Genomic DNA, 15,790 nt, shown 5'->3' on the forward strand with positions numbered 1-15,790 from the left:
CTCCTATCTGCAGCCTTGCTGCTGGGCTCAGGAAGCCTCTGAACTTAAGTTTATCACTTGTCCATAGTCTTCTCCACCTCAGGCATCTGGACCTTTTGCTCTGTGAGTACACCTCTGGCCTTCAGCAAACTGACCTAGAAAACCAGCCAGGACACCAGCTCCATTACACAGACGAATAGCCTACTTTTCCCCAGCACTGGAGGCCACAGTCCAGTCACAGAACCACACCGGTGCTGGAGCAACTTTGACAAGATTGTGATGGTCATGATGTTTTGGTAACAACAGCTCCAGTATGATAGGACTTGCAAGGTTTATCCTGGACATTCAGCTGTCAGTAGAAAGCGCAATTCCAACAACAGGGTCATGGTCAGATAAACACTTGTCTGTCAGAGCCAGTACAGTCGCTCTTCGGGGGTTTGGACCAGATGGGCTAGCCTTCACTCCCCATGCTCAGCGCCCTTTGTTTAACAATGAATGTTTGGCACAAATGTGGCTCACATCTGCAGTTCTCTTAAAGCCCACAACTGACCTTGAATGAAGGTGTTAGAGTGAGTCTGGCTGCATCATCTCAGCCACAGGTCCATCTTATATGGACCAGAAGTCAGGGGTGTTGTGGCCCTCGTGACACATGCTGTAATCCAAAACAAGCCCATGGCCCAGGTTTGGCCCACGCAACATTTGCCAGTGCTGTAACTGAGTAGTAAGAGCGAAAAGTGGTACAGATTAGGCCCAAATGTGTCTGTTAGCTTGACTGGACCTTGAGCTGTTCTCACTAAGCATCAATAAAAACAATATAAAAGCGCCAGTTTACGTTGTTTTTAAAGCATTTCAAAATGTGTCTCGTTTTTAAATTCCCACTGTAACAATGTGTTGCAGGTGTCAATTTCAGAATGTATGTCAGGGACTGTGTGAGTCAGGGATCAGACCACTTTTTTCACTCATGACACATATTCTAGCACATACTAGCAAGGCTAATCTCCACCATATGCACATGCTAACAGGTTTACACACAGGACCGACACTGGAAGGTATCTTTAAACTACAGCTTTAGTAGACTGAGCCCCAGGAACGAGGGACTAAAATGGAGTCAAAGAACCAGCTCCCAGTTTACAAGGCCAGAGAGAGAGAGAGAGAGAGAAAGAGAGAGAGAGAGAGAGAGGGAGGAGGAGGAGGAGGCTGCATCCAGACCACAGATTAATGCATGGAGCTTTAGCTTTTTGCTTAGTAGAGGAAGAGGGGAAAGTAAACAATTAGAATAATTACATTTCCCGTTCTAAGCTCATTCCTTAACTGGACTGATAACCCTAAGCTCTCAGAGTAAGCTTATTAGCGGTCATTACAGGTGCAGAACAGCCAACACAGTAGCTAAGTTGCACGCTATACTATTTATTACCTATTTCCGTGAGGTTGCATTTAGTTATATTAGGTCAGAAAGGGTAAAAACAAAGCATTTTGTCATAAAAGAGAGGATATTTAAAGCTAAAGAGAGACATTAGCTACTGTTCTGAACCACTGGTCTACCACATATCCAACCACCTGGACTCTGTAGAACTCTGACAATACAGACTCGATGGGAGAATGATGTGCAATCCGAGATATCATACAACCTGCGGAGAGTTGATGGCTGTCTCTCGGGTTCTGCAGGGTGCACTCCCTTACTTAAGGGCAAGGCTGCACTGTTCCTCCAGTTTGGGGTATTCCTCAACAGAGATTCCCACTTCCCCAGAGTGTGCTAGCAGACCACCCCACCACCCCCATGTCAACATTTAGCATTTAGCATTATTGTGGAGAGATGTGAGTGCACTTCTGCATTTCACCCAGAGCTACTTAACAATCTTTGCATTTCTCAAGCGTAGTAGTTATCACTGGTGCTAACATAGACACACTCTGTTTGGATATTGATTATCAGTGTGTTTTGATATCGATCTTTCTGATTCACCGATCCCTGACACTTCTTTCAGAAGAACCTTTAATCAATACAATGTCTGTGTTTCTGAGCAGAAGTGGAGAAAGTAATTGCTGTGTCTAGTCTTATTTTCTGGAAAGAAATTTTCCGCTACATTGTAGTCACGGCTTGACCCTGAAACAAACAGGAGAAGTGCAGACTTGAAGCTATGAATAGAGGATCGACACTGTGCACTGATCAGCCATATAATTAAATCCACCTTGGTTTTTTTTCTACATTCATTGTCCATTTCATCAGCTCCATTGACCACAGAGGTGCACTGTATTTCTGCAGTTCAAGACTCTAGTCGATTTGTTGCCATGCATAAACTGGTAACCCCCATTAACCCAAATCTTCCCCCCCTCAGAACAACCACAAAGCAGGTACTATTCTCAGTGCTGCAGTGACATTAGGTCACGGTGGTGTGTGTTGCACTGTTACAAACAGATCAGACATAGCAGTGCTGCTAAAGTTTTTAAACAATGTGTCCACACTGTTTCAACACAACAACCTTGTTGGTCCACCTTGTAGATGTAAAGTTAGAGACAGTAGCTCATTTGATCATCTCTACCACTTCAAATGACTGCACCCATTGATTTCAAGGGGCACCCATTGTGGACACACAGGTTGTACCTACATTACCTCGCAAACTCCCCAGAGCTGGACTGTGGAACAATGAAATGACATTTAATGGAATGAAAGAGCATCATCCATTTAACATTCTCATCTAAAGCCTCCCCAGAACGGCCGAAGATGTTTCTGGGGGACACAATCTATTAATACCATCAATTCAAGAAGAAATGTCGGAGGATCAGATGGCCACAAGCTTGTGGTCATGTAGCGTACGTGGAACATTAACGTTAGTCATTGCTTAACTCACTGTGTAATCAAATACCTAATTATGGCATTATTATTAGACAGCAGAGCATAAATGAAAATACCAGCTCTCAACTTCCAAGGGTTAAACCCTTTCAAAACCTATCCGGTGAATTCTGATAATGACCCATAATCAGGACCGTCCATTTATCACTGTTACCCTTGGCACACGCTTAAATGTAATCAGCGTAAACAGCATTCTGTAAGGATTGGTCAGTATCCGAATAGCTCTTTGCTGTAGCACAGGCAGAGAGCGGACAGTGGACAGTGACGTCGGCGGTGGTCTGTCGCCAGCTGGGACGCGGTATGTCAATATGAGTAACCTTGGCAATGGACCCGTGAAAAGATCTATGGCCCATGGACAAGCTCATGGCGGCACATTACTCCTCTAGCCATGCTTTTAATCTACTGCGGTGGCCAGCGCTTGCTTTTAAAAGCCAGCCTGCACGCTGGAACGCAGAGGTTCAAGGCAGAAAGGTCACGTTTCTCATTGTCTCGCCTCACGCAGACGGCTGAGGGTGAGGGGTTGCACGCTGCTGCGGAGCTCTGTGGACCCTCGGTCCAACCGTCACCTCGTCAATGTCATGGCCCTCGTATGGCAAATAAATCAGGGAATGCAATCCACAACCCTTCTGCCCCGAATCACATTCAGACCTCACCATATGTTGCACGTATATAGCACACACTGCTGTGCTCTGATGCTAGAAAACACACCTCAAGGGCATATACATCTTTGGAGGAATGCCATATGGACTATGAAATGGCTCAACACACCTTTTACAGCATCCATAGAAAAACTTGAATCCCTCAGTGCTGGGCTTGGAGCAGTGGAGACACGAGTTTGAGTGGTGTTTGTGATCCAGGGCTAATCATCCAACATCGGTGCTTGACCTCAATTCTGCTCCTATGGCTGAATGCCCTCAAATCCTGGCCACAATGTTCCAACATCTGGTCTAAACTCTCCACAGAAGATTAGAAGCTGCTACTGCAGGAAAGGGCACAAGCACCCTGTCAATACCCTTGATTTTAGATTAAACAGAAGGGATAGTGTCCACAAAGCCATTTAGTGTGCTCCAGCCAAACAGCAGGAGCACAAGATGTGAGGAGAAATCACCAATCAGGGAAGAAATCACCAATGAATATGCCTTGATTTCAAAGACACACAGGGCGGGCAGATGTCTGCAAACTTCTTCACAGCTCTGTCTGGTCTAAAGTCCTCCCAGAAGAGCAAATGGTGTCACTGAAGCACATTGAAAACTAGGTGTTCAGAAGACGTGTTGGATGAGCAGGTGTCCACAAATTACTGGCCATGTAATTATAGTGTAACTCTATAATTATCTCCAACAGAGCTTCTCGCTGGTGTTCTGAGAGATCAGAATGATTTAGGAACCTTCATGTATTTATGATTTACTGCAAAGCTTTCGGCCTTGTTCCGCCAAAGATCTAAAGACCTTGAGGAGCTATGATGTTCATCAAGAAAACAGCCAGTCAGTTTAAAGCCTCGGCCATACATGAAACTCCGCCTTTCTTCCACTTCAGAGAGAATTCTCTCACCAGCCGCTTCCAGCACATGATTCCGAGTTAGATCCAAGATACAGAGCACCACACCAAACAGCGCCTTGGAAAACAGCTCAAAGAACACGAGTTCCCAATCCTAAAATCTAAGAACTGAATTCACGGAATTAGTGTGTGTTGTGCTGGTGTAGAGTGGATCAGACACAGCAGTGCTGCTGGAGTTTTTAAACCCCTCAGTGTCTGGACTGAGAACAGTCCACCGACCAAAAACATCCAGCCGACAGCGTCCTGTGTCACTGATGAAAGACTAGAGGACGAGCGACACACACTGTGCAGCGACAGATGAGCTACTGTCTCTGACTTTACATCTACAAGGTGGACCAACGAAGGAGGAGTGTGTCACAGAGTGGACAGAGTGTGGACACAGGGCTTAAAAACTCCAGCAGCACTGCTGTGTCTGATCCACTCCCACCACGTCAGTGTCACTGCAGCGCTGAGAATGATCCACCACCCTAATCACACTTGCTCTGTGGAGAAGAACTCTCTGAAGAACAGATTGAAAGAAATACAGGCTGTAATTGTAGAACTACAAAGTGCTCCATTATGGATAGTGGAGCTGATAAAATGGCCAGTGAGTGCAGGAAAATCTGACCGAAAACAGGAATAGCACAGTAGAAGACTATTACACACTTACAGTGCAGCAGAACTAAGCACACTGGGGCTTAAAAGAAAAATACACACAGACAGTTTCACGTAATTACTAGATGCTATTATGATTTGTAAATACATCTTAGAATAGGCAAGAATAGCCCCGAGCTCCTATATCCATGCTTTCTGCTGAGGGTAAACTTCCAGGCAAATGTAAAATAAGAGTCAGCAGCATTATTTGGGTCAGAGGCTGAAGTCAGCAAACGGTGAAGTGAGAAAACCCTCCTGAACTCCAGCGTGTGTCGGTAATCACATGGGTTCAAACCGTATGTGCATCTGCAGACAGAGGCGTGAGGTCAGCAACGGTGCTGCTGATCGATAACACATCTGTGTCTTTACCTTGGTAATCACTGTCTAGCGCTCTGCTAAGTGGCTGACAATCATCTCAGCACAGTGTGTGATGACATTGTTAGTTCTCAGATACATTTTGAGCTCAGGTTTAATCCGCTAACTGCTTTACTGAGATTCTCTGCGAAACATCTTTCCAATGGATTTCCAAGGAGTGAGTGGACCTTGTTTATTCAGTTCTCATCAGACATTGTGAGAAGAGAGGTCTGTGTGTGTGTGTGTGTGTGTGTGTGTGTGTGTGTGTACCTGGTATATATCACATTACAAGGACCAAATTCATTTTTGCTCCTCACCATATCATTTTGTAAATCATTCGATTTTAGAGACCTCCTTGTTGTCAGTTCTCTCAGCTCCACTGACCATGTAGTTGCACTCTGTAGTTCTACAATTACAAACTGTGGTCTATCTGTTGTTCTGCATACTTTAAGTCCCTTTCGCTCTGTTCTTCAATATTCAGGACTCTCCAGGGCCACCACAGAGCGGGTGTGATTATGTTGGTTGGTCATTCTCAGCCCTGCTGTGACACTGACATGGTGGTAGTATTGTGTACAACACACACTAACATCGCCACCACCACATTGGTGTAACTGCAGTGAAATAACTTCACCCAGTCCAAGTGGAGTCAGTACTTGACCTCACTAATGCTCTTCAGGCTGAATGCTGTGAAACGATCACAGCAATGTTCCAGTGTAGTGTGGCTGTTACTGCTGGTAAAGAAGGCCATCAGTCTTGTACACATTGCTTTCTTTTGCTATGAACAAGAGACGAAAAAGGCTCATGATTTATACAGAAATGAAACCCAGGGCTATAGCTATTGCTATTTACAAACTACCTCCGAGATCCACAGTGCAGTGAACCCGCCTGCACCCACAAATAATAACAGCACTACTGTGACATTTACATATAAACAGGGGAATTTCATCTATTTTTGTCTTCCACGAAATGCCACGACAAAAACCACACCGAAATCTGCAGGTCAAACTAATATGTCCAACAACTGTGTGCCATTACAGCAAAGGCAGCTATTTGGGAAAAGCCACGGCTGCTTGTCTGCTGAACAGGGAGACATCCGATGCCACTAAAAAGCAAAGTTAGAAAGATATTTATAATGCTAACAACACACAGAGCAGGTCTGAGATCAGCAGGTGGATGATGGATGGAGGGGAAGATGAGAAACAAATGAAGATGTAATAAAACCACAGGTCACATGTGATTCTGTTGAACTGTGTCCTTTAGAACTGCCCCAATATTAACGTCACACTTAATGACTTTTCCAATGCACCACAACACACAGTGGAGATCTGTGAGTGGTTACCTCTTAGAAAAATATAGTTATTTGTGCATAAATATATTGAAATTACAGCTTTAAAATGATTGTGATGCTCTACTGAGCCTCTGTCATTGCTACTCCAGGCTCAGCACTGCAGAAACTGCACTATGTAACTTAGGCAGGAGGGTAGAAGAACACCTGGCTTAAACACTAGTTTCTAGACAATCACTTCAGCTTTTAAGCTGTTTTGCAAAGTCTAAAATGTTCTGCATACTTTCCTCGTCCAATCTGTCATCTTAGCTCATGTTCTTCTGTTGTTTGTTGTTGTTGTTTTTCTTTGTTTTTATCGTTCCTGGCCTTTCCCCTTGTCTTAGATGCTAATCACCTCAAGAAACTAACACGTAACTCACTCACTCACTGTTAGCAACTTCACCACAAGAGGTGCTATTTCTCACAATGCTCCACAAGGGTGTGCTATTGTGCTTTGTATCATCTTTAGCCCCGTCTCAGGTGTGTGTGTTTGCAGGCTGGTTGTTAAGTTGGTTTCAGGTGGTGTCGGCTTTATCATCCAAACAAGTCAAGACTCCCACCGAGAAGCGCTGCATTAATGTGGGATGTGAGATGAAGTCAGTGACAATAAAATCCAGCACAAACTGGCACAAGTCTGGACACCAGGGCTATTCCCTTCATAGAGCTGGACAGCTGCAAACAATCTGGCACTCAGACCAAGTGTGTGCGTTTATTAAATGGCAATGCTCAAGTCGTTTTATTTCCCCTTCATTTAAGTTCAAAAACAACAGGAAGTCGGTCCAGATAGAGTCCAGCTAGCTAATAAACTACAACCCCCAGTACGGCCTCAGCGCTCTGTTTATCTCCCACATAAACAACATGAACTACCGCCAGACCTGCACTTAGAGCAGCATTATTTACCCCTTTGTTTGCCTTGCTTTCTTTCCCTGCATTGTTTTTGATGGCTTTCTGTCTCATAGAGTTATACGGAAGACTACACCTGGTACACCTCCTCCTACACATCCCATACCTTATAAATCCTCCACTCTTCATTTAGTTTCCCTTCCTGTGACCAAATAGGCCCCCTGTTTCACCACAGCTTCCTCCATCTGAGTACCAGGGGTCCTCCAGGCCCACAGCAAAGCCACAGAGAACTCCTCCACAACCTTCTCAGAGTTCACCTCCACTGTCTCATGTCCTCGGCTGTATGTTTTATGAGACTCACAACTGTACCAACACCCTCATCAGTTTCAGCGTTACATTTCCTTTATTTAAAATAAATGCGAGGAGTGTGGTGTGTTCTCCTTGTGTCTGCATGGGTGTCCTCAGGGTGACTGTCTGTGAGGAGTGTGGTGTGTTCTCCCTGTGTCTGCGTGGGTTTCCTCCGGGTGACTGTCTGTGAGGAGTGTGGTGTGTTCTCCCTGTGTCTGCATGGATTTCCTCTGGGTGACTGTGAGGAGTGTGGTGTGTTCTCTCTGTGTCTGCGTGGGTTTCCTCCGGGTGACTGTCTGTGACGAGTGTGGTGTGTTCTCTCTGTGTCTGCTTGGGTTTCCTCTGGGTGACTGTCTGTGAGGAGTGTGGTGTGTTCTCCCTGTGTCTGCATGGATTTCCTCTGGGTGACTGTGAGGAGTGTGGTGTGTTCTCTCTGTGTCTGCGTGGGTTTCCTCCGGGTGACTGTCTGTGAGGAGTGTGGTGTGTTCTCCATGTGTCTGTGTGGGTTTCCTCCGGGTGCTCCGGTTTCCTCCCATGCTCCAAAAACACACGTTGGTAGGTGGATTGGAGACTCAAAAGTGTCCGTAGGTGTGAGTGTGTGTTGCCCTGTGAAGGACTGATGCCCCCTCCAGGGTGTATTCCTGCCTTGCGCCCAATGATGCCAAGTAGACTCTGGACTCACTGTGACCCTGAACTGGATAAGGGTTACAGATTATTAATGAATGAATTGATGAAAAATGCTACATTCCCTTTAAAAATAAAAACTACACCTTGGACAATAACAGATCAGACCAGGTGCCGTACGCAAACACAGAATGAATGAGGGAGTTAAAAACTCAGTGTGAATATCTGAATTGGAGCAGAGTGTGGACATAAACACACAACACTACACAACACCTGTAGACAGAGGGCGGTTTTCAGAAATTAAGGCGTTTGTAGGTACTTTATCCCAGCTTTGTGTCATTTCTGTAGGGATTTGAAGGTTTTCAGCCATGAGAACAGTATTGAGGCCAGGTACTGATATCTGCTGACTAGTTCTGGATCACAAACCTAACTACAACTCCTCCTAAATCTATGGGACTGTGCTACATTACTCCAGAATATAAAGTTGCACTGCCCTACAACAACCTGATCTTATGCTGATTATATACCCCTATGTCCCACACTTGGCACTGCGCAATGTGACTTCAGGCTCATGTGCTGCTGCTCCATAGCGTCTCATTTGATTTCATGCTCTTCTTCAGCAGGTTTAAAGTCCGATATTACCTTAAAATTACAGCTTCAGAATCATTGTGATGCTTCACTGAGCTGTAAAAGGGTGAGCCTCTGTCATTGCTACACTTGGCTCAGTACCACAGAAACTGCACTGTGTAACTCCCCCTCCACACTGAACTAAAGATGGTGCTATAAAAGTGTGATAAAATATACCAAACCATACCTAGCGTGCCTTTAACGTAGCTGCATTCACCCATCGTAAGGTATATAAACGTATAACAAACGTTAGCATAAATGTTCATTTTAGATGCTCAGCTAACAGCTTATTCAAATGACTTCTGTCTGTGGAGCACATTTTAAGCTCCATGAAGCCTTTCAAGTCATCAGTGATGTCAGCGTGAGGGACAAAGCTCATTGGATCAGGCTTGAAAACATCAGGAGTCTGCCAAAGCGTCCGCTCCAAAACCGAGCGCATCATGCTGCATGCTAACGAGGCCTAATGACAGCTATTGCCCTGTTGTTTGTTTCCGTTTTGGAGACTGTTTACCAGCGCGAGAGCTGAGACGAGATCCTGACCATGTGCCGGGCGGGCAGGGTGACAGCGAGCGGAATATGAGGCATTATTAACAGAGCTGGTGACTGGACACAGCTCAGCTAATGGAGCGGCAGGGGCCTTGTGTTTGTCAGAAAAGACGGGACAGAGGAACGGGGTCTCGCTGTGGTCCACCGCAGAGAACAACAGCTTCATCCTGAGCCTCTTCCAGAAGCCGCCAGAGACGTGGCGTCAAGAGACAGAGAGAGTGGAAATGAAATGAGAGACACTTCATTAATCAAGCGATGTGCGTGCGTCTACGCTGGAAAAAAAAAACAGCTGTGTTGTAATTAACATATTGTGTTCTGGGCTAAGAACATGATTGCTGTTAAGTAGCAATGTGATGCAGTGACCCTTTCCCTAGGAAACGATGCGCTGTTTAGATTAGCGTGCAGCGCCTAGGGCATGTCGCTAACACAACAGCAGTCAGCAGCATGGCACGTCCTCATTAATGAACAGAATGGCAGGCTGTTCCAGGGCCACCTGTAAACCATGTTGCGGAACTCAAACCCTAACAATAATAGACTCACTTTCCAGTGTTGTGAGGACTCACAGAGGCTAGAGGCTATTCTAATACCTCTGGGATGAGATGGAGTGGTGTACCTGACCTCACTCATTTATATAAGGTTGACAGCCATCAGAGCCTCACAGCAATGTTCAGAGACATAGAGCATTCTAAAGCCTTCCTAGAAGAGGACACTGTTAATGCAGGATGATAATCAGAGCCCACAGTGTTGAGCTATACTTCTCAAAATGGAAAGAAGATTGGTGTTCTGGGGTCTTAACAAAACATCTATGACTTGCTTTGGTCAAAATGCTACAAAGATCAAGCCCCACAGCAGCATTCTCCCCCTGTCTAAACAGCCCTGTTCAGAACTTTCAGCTCCTGGTTCTTTAAATGATAACGAGCCGCTTGCTGTTCACCCCGACCCCGAGTGCACATCGGTGAGGAACAAAGAGCAGAAGCTCTGGATTTTAGCCGTTTTTGCTGGGTTCTCTCATTTTTACTCAGTGCTCTTATTTCTCTGTGCTGTGCTGTGTATGTTTTGCTGCGTTTTTTTGTGCTCTCACATAAACACAGGTCCAGCATTGTGATTGGACAGACTCAGACGAGGGGCGGGGCTATTCTAAAGTGTCTGCACTACACGTCCGAAGCAAAGACGGAAACAGAACGACTTGTTTTCACCATGTTATCTAACCTCGGCGATCACAAAAACCAAAGTGGGTGTTCTTGTTTCACAGTGTGTGGGTTGGTGGACTCCAGATCCACACATTAACGTGCACAAATGATTCCCCCACCCCTTTAAACCTTTATATAAATCAACGCTGGTCTTCTGCATGGTACAAAGTGATTTACATTAGACTAAAATCATTTAATGTGATCTGTGTCTTCTCATTGACCTTCACTGGTGCTTCAGACCCCATTAGTCATTCATACACACTGTAGGTGTGATCTACATGTAAACAACTCTTCACTCGAGAGATGTAAATACCCGTAAGGGCAGTAATTAATCCCCCCCTGACATCACAGACTGCTACAGCATCTTTACCATTTGCTTGATTTGTAAAGCACAGGACAACTGGAGCACATTTGTGGCCAGGGAGTTTGACCCCGGGACTGGTGCTAAAACATATTATGGCCCCACAGCTGTTCAAGGGAGAATAACTCATCGGACACGGTGCATGACCCCGAGTAAAAAAGGAAACACAGGTTTTATTAGTTATTGGTGGAGGAGGCTATTTTGAGCACACACCTTCATCAGAGAAACCTCAAGAGGGAGGAAGGCCGGGGGGGGGCGGGGGGGGGCACAGTGATGACTGCATTTGCAAGACCTCACACACAGAAAAACAAAGAATTAACTCGCTCAATGCTTTCACTGACCTCTGATCCCTGTCCCTCCATCCTCAATACCATCAACCTGACCATTACCACTGACCAACAACAACCATCACTCACTCTGACACAACCATTTCCCAACCCCTTCGTATCTCTCAGTATCAAACTGGCTGCGGTTACTGTGCCTTTAAGGCCTGTTCTGACTGGCTGCTTTGTGCTGAAACACACCTTATAACATCAGCCTGAATTAGCAGGTTTAAATTTTAAAGGGGAAGTCATTGGAACAAGAACGGTTACTTATATATTTGAAAATACATCCCTAAACCCACAATAGCTTTGTTGTTTTCCCCTTGGAACATTAGGTAGTAGCACATCTGGACGATGGTGGACAATCTACACCAGCATACTGACCACACATCAGCTACTTAGTAGAGAGGTGACAACACAAGGCAGGAACACACCCTGGTCAGGGCGCTGGTCCATCACAGGGCAGCACACACTCACCTGTGGACAATTCACACTTGTGTTATTTGGTGGAACCATTCGGACAGTGATTTCAGAGCTGTATCCATCCGTCATTAAAGTAACACTTCATGAACCAAGAAGCTGTTGTATTTAAATGATGCAAATGATGGTTTTAAATGATGGCTTTGACCTACAAATGTACATACAGAGCTCATTTTGATGTATTTTTGTTTTATTACAGTGCAAACGACTGAGAATGTGTGAGTTTTTCAAGATATGGGACTTTTAATTTAAAACAGTGTCAACATAAAAGTCAAAACCGACAAACTGAGGGGGGAAAGAAGAGAAAGCAGAGTTTTTCCTCAGTGAAGAAGCACACTAGTCCTCAACCACTTCACCCCATCAAATGTATTGGGGTAACCTCCTGAGAAAGTAAGCAATCTGCGGAAAAAAATATATATATATACAGCGTTCGTTAATTTAATCAGGGTTGTCCTAAAATGCTCCTTGGCTCCGTTCATTGTGGGAGAGAACAATTACATGATTGCGGCCGTCATGGTGCCAAAATGAGTAATACCCTATTACTTTGCAATGATGCTGCACTTACAAGGGACCTGGCAGAGACTTATCGGGCCCTAATGAAATGGGACGTAAATATTAGAGGTACACTGCCATCTACAGGACGGAAGGTTGGAGAGGTCGGTGAGGAGATCAGGGCTCCAGAGTGCCAGTGTTCGGACCTGAACAGGGGAGTGTGTTAATATTTTATGGACAGAAATGTGGAGTCATTTTTATTTTTTAATCAGATTAAATCTATTTTAATAAGAATCTCATTCCTGTGCCATGATGGAAATGCACGGCCTGCATCTGTGATCTACTTTGGGCCTGATTTACTAAAGCCAGTGTGTTGTTTGTCCTACAACTGATGGGTCCATATACTCCATGCTTCAGTGACTCTAATGTGTGCAACGTTTGGATCAGCACCATGGACAGCGGCAGACCTCTGGACTCCTGTGGACACCTTCTCTTCCAACATTTCTTCTGAAATCAAGGGAGTTTGCCCCATTCCAGCAGCAACAGTGTCTACACTTCTAAGGAGCCTGGAACCTTGCTGCAAGGATTTTATGGTATACTGCCACCAGAGCATTAGTAAGGTCAGATACTGATGTTGAATGGTTAGTTCTGGACCACAAACACCAATACATCTCATGCCACAGCTCCATCACTCCAGAGAATGCAATTCCACAGCTCCACAGCCCAGTACTAAGGCTTTATAGCCCTGAGCCACTACTCAGCATTGGGCATGATGTGCTTAAGCTCATGTACAGCTGCTCCAGAGCATTCCATGCTTGTCTATGGAGATGATAAAAGCTGTGTATGCACACCTGAGCCCTGCTTCCTTAAAGTAGCTGATTTCACTCTACAAACTACTGGATATGTGTGTACAAGCAGTCCCTAGAGGGGATGGACTTACACACACACACACACACACACACACACGCATACACAGCACGATTTGATTCCCACGAGGAAAGAAAGGGGCTGTACTAAATATATCTCACTGACATTTAAACATGCATACGCTGCCCGGCGAGAGGGCTGAATGTTTCTCTGCGAATGGCCAGTTTTCTGGGGGGCTGGGGGGATTCAGCATGACCAAGAATATCAAACTCATAGCCAGCACACACACACACACACACACACACTTGTCTTACTATACTTGTGGGGACGTGAACTTCCATAGGCTTCTAGAGTACTGCATGATTGTTTTGTCTGGTAACATCTACAGCAAAAACCTAAAAAGACCAACCTTCTGACCAATTAAGAGCTGGGTTTAGGATGAAGACAATGAAAGACCAGTCAAAGCCCCCCCACTAGTACATTAGTTTCACGTTGTCCTGTACAATGGGGATGCACGGTCCTCACAGAGATAGTAAGACAAGCACACACACACACACACACACAATCTGGCCTCACTGTGTTTGCTGGGACTTCCATCAACTTCTGTATTACTGTTGCCTGTTGATCTTTAAACACACACACACACACACAAACTGGTCGCAATATACTTATGGGGACTTCTATACACTTGTGTATTAGTGTTATTGAATTACTGTTGTCTGTTGCCAATGCCTTCATAGTGGAGGCGGCTGGTCCCTAGAAAGCTAGCAAAACAAATTCAGAAACGTCAACACAATCTGGTCTCAAAACACTCGTGAGGACTTCCGTAAACATCTATAATACCGTGGCCATGTAACAGCTCGCGCTAAACTTCACCCCAACCCTAACCCTGTCCTCAGTCTCCAAACACAGCGCAGCAAACAGCTTCACAATTTATATGATGTCTCTGCATGTTATCCTGCATAATGGGGACACCGGGTCCCCATTGGGCTAGCAAGACAAGTCACGCGCTCCTCACACTGGCAAAGTGCGCGTGCTGATATCCTTAATCACGAGCCAAAAGCACCTCGTCCTCGGAGCGATCACTAAAGCGATTCGCAAAGTTTGAGGCCACGTTATAATTGCCCAGCGCGTGCCGCCAATTAAGGCGATCAGATGACGAAGACCACGGCTCGTGCACAGCTCCGGGACACGCTCGTTATACCGAAGCCAAAAAAAATAAAAAATAAAAAAAATCCGCTCAGCGCCGCGAGAGGGGTCAGGGACGTATCAGCACCTACCTCGGTGGTCTGTCGTGTCCGCTCTTTCCAGAGGCTTCTCTCCTAAATCCTAGAGTGGCACGAGACTTTTCATTTCAGAAGAAAAATCCCAAAATGCACAGGGCGCGCGAGGGGTACCGGCCGGCGATGTTGCAGTGGCTCGAGGAGGAGATGGAGGGGGTGGAGGAAGGGGAGAGCGGATCGGCTTTTTTGATCATCAAAGCCACGGAGAGTTCACGCGCTCTTACTCCAGAAGCTCGACGTCCGCGCTCCCGTGTCCCTCCAAAGTTTCACGCACGCGCTTGCCGAGCGCACGGGGAGTGAGTCATGCGTGACGTGTGTCGTCGCTCGCGGTGTTGATTTCCTGATTTCTGTCTGTTTAACAAAAGCAGAGAACAGCGCACGTGAGAGTGACGCAGATCACGTTTGGAAAGGTTCACGCAGATTTCACTGCCTTCCGTTTCGGTGCCTCGTTGGGGTCCTGATTTTTCTGGGTTCCCCACCTGAAGTCAGACAAGTGGAGTGAGTGAGAAACTCGTAGCCAATCACAGTGCAGGGATCAACACATCCTCAGCCAATCATAGTACAGGAAGCAACACACCTTTGGCCAATTATAGTACAGGAGGTAAAATATCCTTGGCCAATCACACAATCACAACACATGCTGTGCAGGCTGCCTCTCTCTCTCTCTCTCTCTCTCTCTCTCTCACACACACACACACACACACACACAGTCAAAACATCATCAGCCATTCACAGTACAGGAAGCAACATCCTTAGCCAATCACAGTACAGGAAGTAACACATATATAGCCAATCACAGTACAGGAAGCAACACCTCCTTAGCCAATCACAGTACAGGATGCAACACCTCCTTAGCCAATCACAGTACAGGAAGCAACATCCTTAGCCAATCACCGTACAGGAAGCACCATCCTTAGCCAATCACAGTACAGGAAGCAACACCTCCTTAGCCAATCACAGTACAGGAAGCAACATCCTTAGCCAATCACAGTACAGGAAGTAACACATCTATAGCCAATCAAAGTACAGAAAGCAACATCCTTAGCCAATCACAGAAGAGTAGGCAAAACATCATCAGCCAATCACAGTACAAAAAGCAACATACCTTTAGCCA

General features: G+C 45.7%; 1 protein-coding gene across 1 annotated transcript in view; it reads right to left on the minus strand.

Annotated features, from left to right (window-relative positions):
• Positions 1 to 14,799, minus strand: part of nlgn1 (neuroligin 1) — a 284,078-nt gene extending 269,279 nt beyond the window's left edge. Inside the window, exon 1 of the mRNA XM_066647675.1 lies at positions 14,674 to 14,799. The gene's annotated coding sequence lies outside the window, so the exon portion shown is untranslated. The remainder of the gene's footprint in view (positions 1 to 14,673) is intronic.
• Between the last annotated feature and the right edge of the window lie 991 nt (positions 14,800 to 15,790).

Source organism: Hoplias malabaricus, chromosome 16 (genome assembly GCF_029633855.1).
Source record: "Hoplias malabaricus isolate fHopMal1 chromosome 16, fHopMal1.hap1, whole genome shotgun sequence".
Taxonomy (NCBI): Eukaryota; Metazoa; Chordata; class Actinopteri; order Characiformes; family Erythrinidae; genus Hoplias; species Hoplias malabaricus.